Source organism: Protopterus annectens, chromosome 4.part0 (genome assembly GCF_019279795.1).
Source record: "Protopterus annectens isolate FY-2018-M chromosome 4.part0, PAN1.0, whole genome shotgun sequence".
In the NCBI taxonomy this organism is placed as follows: domain Eukaryota; kingdom Metazoa; phylum Chordata; order Ceratodontiformes; family Protopteridae; genus Protopterus; species Protopterus annectens.
The window spans coordinates 1,090,580,266-1,090,589,075 of NC_056733.1; the positions used below are offsets into that span (position 1 = coordinate 1,090,580,266).

General features: G+C 38.6%; 1 pseudogene; it reads left to right on the forward strand.

Annotated features, from left to right (window-relative positions):
- The first annotated feature begins 2,119 nt into the window (after window positions 1–2,119).
- Window positions 2,120–3,457, forward strand: LOC122800167 (annotated as a pseudogene).
- Window positions 3,458–8,810: the final 5,353 nt, after the last annotated feature.

An 8,810-nucleotide genomic window follows, 5' to 3' on the forward strand; every position in this document is an offset into this window, starting at 1 on the left:
ATGATGTTGAGTTGCCAGCCTGGCGCCCAACCTTCAAAGAAGCCACACCCACTCACGTATGCACATACCTGCATGTCTTTAAAGTTCATGTGACCACAGAGAGGTTATGCTGACTCTGTACAGAAGGCGCTCCAGCCAAGAATCGAACTGGAGAACCTCATGCTGTGAGGCGACAACGCTGACTGCTGCACCATCGCGGCATAGCTTTAACCATTTACAATATTAAATCAAAACAGCTACAGATTTAGCTTTGTACACTCCACATCTAAGCAAAGCAGGAAAAGCTTTTGCTAAAGTTCTCACATTGTAATAATGATTTATCCTGCACAAAAAAGAAAACGATTGACATCAGGAGAGCCACAATGCTATCTATTCCCACTATATCTAAACCACTACAGTTCAGTTCTGAAGATGGCATTAAAACAAATATATGAATGAATAAATAAGGTATAAACACGTTTCCACCTGTAAAAGCCAACTATCATGAAATAACCATGATAATATCCATTAGTAGAATGTCAGATGCATTATGTTTACCTCTGAATATGCCCCACCCCCCAAAAAATAAAACTATATACACACATTTTCACTATTAACAGTACGTCTTGCAAGTCATCACTAAATAACCACTATAAAATAAATTACAATGCACAGCTGAACACAGCATTGAGAAATAAATAATAAATCCTACAGCACTAATTTACCCAGCACAATGAAGAAATAAATAAAAGGCCAAAAAGCAGCACAGCTGTATTTGCACTGTACCCGAATCAATACAGTTTAAACTTCTTGAAGACATCATTAAAAAAATAAAACACATACATTTTCTCATATAAAAACAAGCTATACTGAAACAACCATGACGATATGTACCAGTTGGATTATAAGTACACTATGTTTACCTCTGAACATGCCCCCATCCAAAAAAAAGTTTTATACACACATTTTCACTTTTAAAAGTAGTTCTTCCAAATCATCATTAAACAGCCACTATAAAAATATCCAAAGCAGTGCATCTTTACTTCTTGAAGACAGCACAAAAAATACCCACATTTTCAGCAAAAAAGTTCAACCTATCCAGAAGCATTTCCAGCTGTAAAACTAAACTATCCTGAAACAGCCACAAAAAGGTCTATTAGTAATATAGGAAATGCACTACATTTATCCCTGAACATTGCCCCCACCAGAAATTAAAAAAAAAAAAAAAAGTTATGTACACACACATTTTCACCTTTAAACCACGGCTTACAAATCATCCCAAAACAACCAGTATAGGTTTAAATAAGTTACAGCAACCCTCCAAAAAATAAAGAGAATTATATGTACACTTTTTTACACCTACTTGAAAAAATCCCAAATCCACTACAGATTCAAATACTGTGCAGTGCACCCCATTTACCTCTGAACATTAGAAATAAATACTTAAAATAAAACACAATGTCTCCACTTTTTAAAAGGTTAGAGACATAAAATACTACTTGTACTTACCATTACAATCAGAATCGTTATAGACTGGCTCGGGCTGGCTGGCTTGCTGACTTGCTGACTTCCTGGAATGGCTGGCTGGCTTCCTGGAGTGACTGGTTGGATAAAAAAAAAAAAAAAAAAAAGCAAATCCCAGTTCTCCTGAAAAGCAGGTATAGAAGTGCTAATATAAAAAAAAGCACTCTACAGCTGTGGGATTGACAGGTCTCTTTCTGCCCCATTCCCTGCCCCCTTCATGAATTGCAGCCAATCACTGAATGTGTTAAAGCACTTGGACCTAATATGGAATAGCTCTGCCTGCAGGTTCAGGTAGGGGGTGCAAGTGAATCACTGTAGAAAAGCCAAAAGTAATGAGAGTTTTCCACAGCAATTCAGTGCTTTTGCAACAGTTTTTTTGTAGTCCCACTTCTTTATATAGTGGGCAAAAGGAGCATTTGCTTCAACCCATGTCTGTCCCTCTGATAACAGGATGGGTGGCAACCTACAGGTCTTATTTTTAAGAAAAACATTAATCCCTGGTTTGGCACCTATGTTTCTGATGCAAACAGGTAACCTGCAAATGGTTCATCTCCCAGGCCCATGCTTACACTTATCAAGGGTATCAGAACTAGTCAGAAATTTGGGATGCATGTCTAGGCTTAAAAAGACCCTTATTGTTGTTAGCCTAGTAAACACCTATGGACCTATCTGTGCCTACTACAGGGTTCTGGTGTTGATTATAGAGTTCTATAGACAGAAAATGAGTGGTTTAGTAGAAAGGGGTTATTGTGAGGACATAGCTCATGTACACCAGGAAGATGCCTGTCAAATGGAAGCCAGCACTTCCTGCTTTTAACATAACCTCCAGTGGAAGCAAAATACTTCTCCTTACCACTGACAGGTCTTCAGAAGATAACCTGGTTGAGCTGCAAAAGACGTTTGTTGAGCTTTACATGGATGACTAGCAGAAGAACTTGAAGCCTTTCTCACACAAAAAGCAAGGGTGGGTGAGCTGAAGGATGATGACTTTGAAATGTGATTGTGGTGCTGGCAGTGGAGGCATGGTCACCAAAGTGCAGCACCGACCATCAGGGCTTATTAGGGCATGTAAGTTTATCCATTTAGAAATCAAACCAGTAATCAGAAATCAGATTATCAGAGAGCTGCAAGTTCTAAAGTAGTGCAGTTCACCATACATTGTGGGCTTATGCAGTGCATTTTACAACAAGGAAGAAATTAGTATATGCATGGAGCATGTGGGTGGAGGATCTCTAGATCATGTGCTGAAAGAAGCTCGAAGAATTCCAGAAGAAATTATTGGGAAGGTTAGTATGGCAGTTCTTAGAGGCCTGGCATATTTAAGGAAAGAACATCGAATAATGCATTAAGATATGAAGTCTTCCAACATTCTAGTCAATTCACGAGGGGAAATTAAGTTTTGTGATTTTGGAGAGAGTGGTCATCTCCATCGACTCTCTGGCAAATTCTTTTGCTGGAACCTGCTCTTATATATCACCAGAGCAATTTCAGTACTCATTACTATGTACAGTCTGATGTATGGAGCATGGGTCTTTCATTAGTGGAGTTGTCAAATAGAAGATATCCCATTCCTCCACCTGATGGCAAGGAAATTGAGTCTATTTTTGGTGGTACAATATTAGATGGAAGAGAAGGGGAGCCAAATAGTACCTGTAAATGGCCAAGACCACCTGGATGTCCTATAAGAGGTCCTGGAGAGCTGACCATGGCCATATTTGAACTGCTAGATTATATCATTGAGTAACTTCTAAACTGCCTAATGAGTCTTAGTAGATTCTCAGAACTTTGTACATAAATCCTTAATTAAGAATCCAGGAGAAAGGATGGATCTGAAAATTCTAATGAAACACCCTTTTATCAATCAGAAGAAGAGGAGGAATGTGATTTTATTGGCTAGTTGTGTTAAAGCATGGGACTGAAGTGGCCAAGCACCTCTACCTGTACTGCTATGTGAAAATAGAACTAAACACTTTATTTGCATCCAGTAACCTGTCCATCTTGTCCAAAGCAACCCTGCTGTTCCTAAGAAACATCACTCTCTTGTCTGTGCCAGTTAAATCACCTAAGAAAAGGAGCTTCATTCATGCTGCCATAGTTTATTTAAGACTGAAGATTTGTCTGTTTTTTTTTTTCTGTCAATGGACATGTAATAGTTTAATCAACAGCTAGTGCCTTATTTGAGGCCATGATTATATGGTCACTGTGAGAAATTTTAGGAATATGCATTTTTGTAAAGGTTTATGAAAATACTAGATTAGTGTTCCAGAGGGTTTAAGCACTATTTTATAGAGTAAAATAATGTGTTCATTCTAAATGTTATTACTTTCCCCATTTTCTCCAGTCTGAGTGCACTGGACTTCACTGGGAGATGGTTTGAGGTATTCTACAACGCCAAAAAAAGGAGGCTGGGAAATGTATTCCAACAATGTTGCCCCATTCACTACACACACACACACACACACACACACACACACACACACACACACGCACACGCACAGACACAGACACAGACACACAGACACACACACACACACACACACAGACACAGACACGCACACAGACACACACACACAGACACAGACACACATTTGAAATGTTTTACTCATGTATCCCATGTAAAAAAATTCAAAACATTATTTTACTGAGTGCTTTACACCTAGTGCAGATGTGCTGCTCTCCACTAAGCTCCATACCCCCAGCTAAGTAGCAGAAACACATTCTAATGAGAACTACTGTGGTTCTGTAAAGGCCAGCTTTACCCTGCACTCTGAAGGCATTTACAGCACTAGGACTATCTGCATACAATTTTGTATGTTACTGTCCCTTTCAAGAACTCCACCTTTGTTTCATCTTTCATTGCATTGATGCAAAACTTATTTTAACTTCAGCAAAAATATTTAAGTTTTTTATTGGGTGATTATGGAACCAATGTTGGAGTGTAGCATAATAGTTAAGACGTTTACCTTACATACACAAGGCACAAGGTTTGAGTCTGACCTTTGAACGGGAAATTGGCTATGCTTAATATGGGTCAAAAGGGCAGCTAGCCTAGTACTTAGCTATGAATCTACGATAGTAAGCACAAACAGCATTACAGCATCACAAGGGAGAATAAGCACAAACAGCATTACAGCATCACAGGGGAAAATAAGCACAAACAGCGTTACAGCATCACAAGGGAGAATAAGCACAAACAGCATTACAGCATCACAAGGGAGAATAAGCACAAACAGCATTACAGCATCACAAGAGAGAATAAGCACAAACAGTGTTACAGCATCACAAGGGAGAATAAGCACAAACAGCATTACATCATCACAAGGGAGAATAAGCACAAACAGCATTACAGCATCACAAGAGAGAATAAGCACAAACAGTGTTACAGCATCACAAGGGAGAATAAGCACAAACAGCATTACATCATCACAAGGGAGAATAAGCACAAACAGCATTACAGCATCACAAGGGAGAATAAGCACAAACAGTGTTACAGCATCACAAGGGAGAATAAGCACAAACAGTGTTACATCATCACAAGGGAGAATAAGCACAAACAGCATTACAGCATCACAAGGGAGAATAAGCACAAACAGTGTTACATCATCACAAGGGAGAATAAACACAAACAGCATTACAGCATCACAAGGGAGAATAAGCACAAACAGTGTTACATCATCACAAGGGAGAATAAGCACAAATAGAATCACAGTATCACAAAGGAGAATAAGCACACCATATAGTGGCATGGGCAGAACAATGTGGAAGTGAGTCTGACTAGACAGTGATGATATTAACATGTTAGTAGCTAATCTACTTCTACTCAAGGGATACTGTTGTGGGGTATATAGTCTGTGAACAAAGTGGACATCTTAGATGGGCTCAAAAGTAATTACTGTTTCACTGATGAGCACTGTACTGACAGCAGAAATATATACATGATATTTATTCTGGAACAGTGTTTAGAACATTGTTCTTAAATGTTTCAGTTGTAAATGAAAGGTTGAAAATTTTCTGCAAGTCTAGACAAATCTGGAGTGATACAGTTAGTGAGCATATTGCACCGGAAATGGAATACTGTTGTCTGCTAATGAAAACTTTTGGTAAGCTGCCTGGTCTCTCGTTCTGTCTTGACCAAAGGATTTTTGATTAATCCATCTTTCGTAAAGGGCACCATGTCACTCTAAACATATTTATACACTTACAATCATTTGGAAGAAAGGTTGTCGCTGCCCAATATTTTTAATATCTCGTTACATGTGATACAGTGCATTATACAACATCCCATGAAGTTATTTAGTAACTCTAATTCCTCGGGTCCTACCTTTTACCTTCTCCAATTTAGACCTACAGACCTACCTTTGTTTATTTAATTCTAATTTATTTTAATGTCTCCCTTCCCCTTTTTCTGAGACTATATCTTTCTTTTACTCTTCAGCTTCTACCCTTTTAGCTTCCATTAATCTCTTTCCTACATCCTTTCTATGCCTTCACTCTTTATCACAATTCTACTCTGAATGTCTGACTTCCAGTATTGACTAACTAAGCCATCCTTCAGGCTTTATATACTATTTCTTTCCTGCACTCCCTTTCAATTGCTCTGCATTTGTTCATGATGTCAATGAATACACGACTCTGCTGTAACATAACTCCTTCATTTTCTCTGATTTCATTGCTGTACTGCTTATGGTATATATTTGTTGAACTGTTACTCACCATCAGTGTGATTATTGTTTCATATTCCTAATGTGATTATTGTTTTATATTCCTAATGTGATTATTGTTTCATATTCCTAATGTGATTATTGTTTTATATTCCTAATGTGATTATTGTTTCATATTCCTAATGTGATTGTTTCATATTCCTAATGTGATTATTGTTTCATATTCCTAATGCGATTATTGTTTCATATTCCTAATGTGATTATTGTTTTATATTCCTAATGTGATTATTGTTTGACATTCCTAATGTGATTATTGTTTCATATTCCTAATGTGATTATTATTTTATATGCCTAATGTGATTATTGTTTTATATTCCTATTCTGAGTCTTATTATGATACTACTGTTGTTTTAGTTTTTGGCCAACAAGATCAAGGTCATACCTCAAAAGGATCTTTGGGCCAGTATAATTTGCTAGTTAACAAATGTTAAATGTAAAATAAATGTCACAGTAAATATAAGGTACTGCTAGAAAAACAATATTTAATTCTTATATTCAGATTAGCACTAGAACTTCTGCCCTATTTATTCCCCCAAATGTTTTATTGTGTTTTATTGTTGTTTCGTACACTCATGCAAAAAAAAAACAAACGCTATGTCAACATTCAACTTCCAACTCCCAGCTAGGGAATAATGTACTGTAGAGTCAATTGAACTAAACGTAGGTTACTTTCTAGGTATTGTATAGGAAATGTAAACACAGATAATTGTGTGTGTTTTTAGTGGAAAAAGAAGATTAGTGGCTACATCACAGATGTCACCAATAACAGAAGTATATCTACAACAGCAAAGGCTAAGAAAGATGTCACCTCATAGGTTCATAGGTATATTCTAGGCTAATGACCACTAGGATCCTCATAAGCCTAGCCCTGCAACCCAAATGTGACCCACAGATTTGATTTATGTAGGTGGTGATTTACTGACTATCTCTGTCCATCAGAGACATAGGAGCCTGACCAGAGGTGAATTCCCAACTACCCATCCATTGGTCCAAGTTGTGTGTAAAAAGGGACAGGGAGGAGCTCTGCTTCACATGGAAGGGACACTGTTTCAGAAAGTGGGAATTCTCTGAGAAAGATATCTGTCTCTCCCAACAGGTCCTATTTATGTCACAAGCAGAACTTGGGCAATTTAATCTAGTAGTTCTGATGCTGTTTGTTTTGCAGACGTGCAAAAAGTTCATCAAAGCAGGGTCCAGAGATGCCCTGTATGCCAGGCAAAGATCACCTCTCAGAAGTCTGTATGATACCGATTAAAGAGACAGGGCTTTGAGTTGATCAGCAAAGGATATTGTGTTTACTTCCTGTATTCTTTTTTAAGAAACCATTGTGGGCATTCCAGTTGCTGTATGTGTCAGGTCAGATGCATATGGAAGGGGACATATTACTCTATGAGAGGCCTGATGAGGGATGAGTTACAGTAGTATGATGACCTCTATGGACCTAGATGCCATGCCCTTGCTTATAAGTTAAGCAAAATAGGAGGATTTTCTTACTAACTTGGACACATGCTGGTCAAAGGCTAGGTTACTATCTCCATGAGTTCCCAGATCCCTGACTAGTGAATCAACTTTTAAGGGTGTTTTATTGATGACATAGTTATCTGGGGTGGTAGACCTCCCAAAGAATACTACAATGCATTTCTTGGTACTGGGTTTTAAGGCATGGCATTGACACCAAGCGTTTGTCCGTATCAGACCTTCCTGAAGGTTGTTCTCATCTTGGGGGGATTCAGTGACTGCTCCCAGTTTGCAATCATCTGCAGAGTTGGTCATCCAAAGGCTTTTGACATTGGCTTTGACATCTTAGAAGTGGATGCCAAAGAAGAATGTGTCCAGCACAGAGCCCTGTGGGACTCCACTGGTGACCAGCCTCTTTGGAGTGGCCTCACCTCCTGGGTCCTATCAGTGAGTATGATTTTGATAAAGCCAAACTGGGATCCAATGTCTGGTGGTCTCCTATGTCCTTGTTGACAGCTTCCATGATAATTCTTTGCATGGCTTTGCAAATAAGACTAGTCAGACTAATGGGTCTGTAGTTTCCAGGATCTGTTGAAGGTCATCCCTTATGAAGGGGGTGACTGTTGCAGTCCTCTACTCATGTGGCACAACGCTTGTATTAAGACTATTGTCAAATAATGACTCCAGGAGTCCTGTAAGTCATATTTTAAACTTTTCAGGGGGAATCCTGGAATGTTATTGAGGCCCACTGAAGCCATGTTCTTGGGTTTAGTGATTGCAGCAAATAGTACGTGCTCCCTAGTTATAGCTGGAGGGATTATGTTTCAGGGTATTTTTGAAGGGATGGTTGGGGTGAGAGTGGAGTAAAGTTGGAACTGAATGTGTTTGCTAACAGGTTTGCTATTACCAGGCTCAGTGAATGTGGCACCATTAACCATCAGTTCAGCACACTGCTGTATGCTGCCCTTGAGGTTTCTGATATAGCTGTAGAAGGCCTTGTGGTTATCTTTCACCTGTGAGGCGATCTTAACCTCAAAAGTTATCTTTGCTTGACCTAATTAGCCTTCTTAGTTGCATATTTACTTTGAAAACAGAGTTTCTATACCCCTGCTGTTTTTTTCTATAACT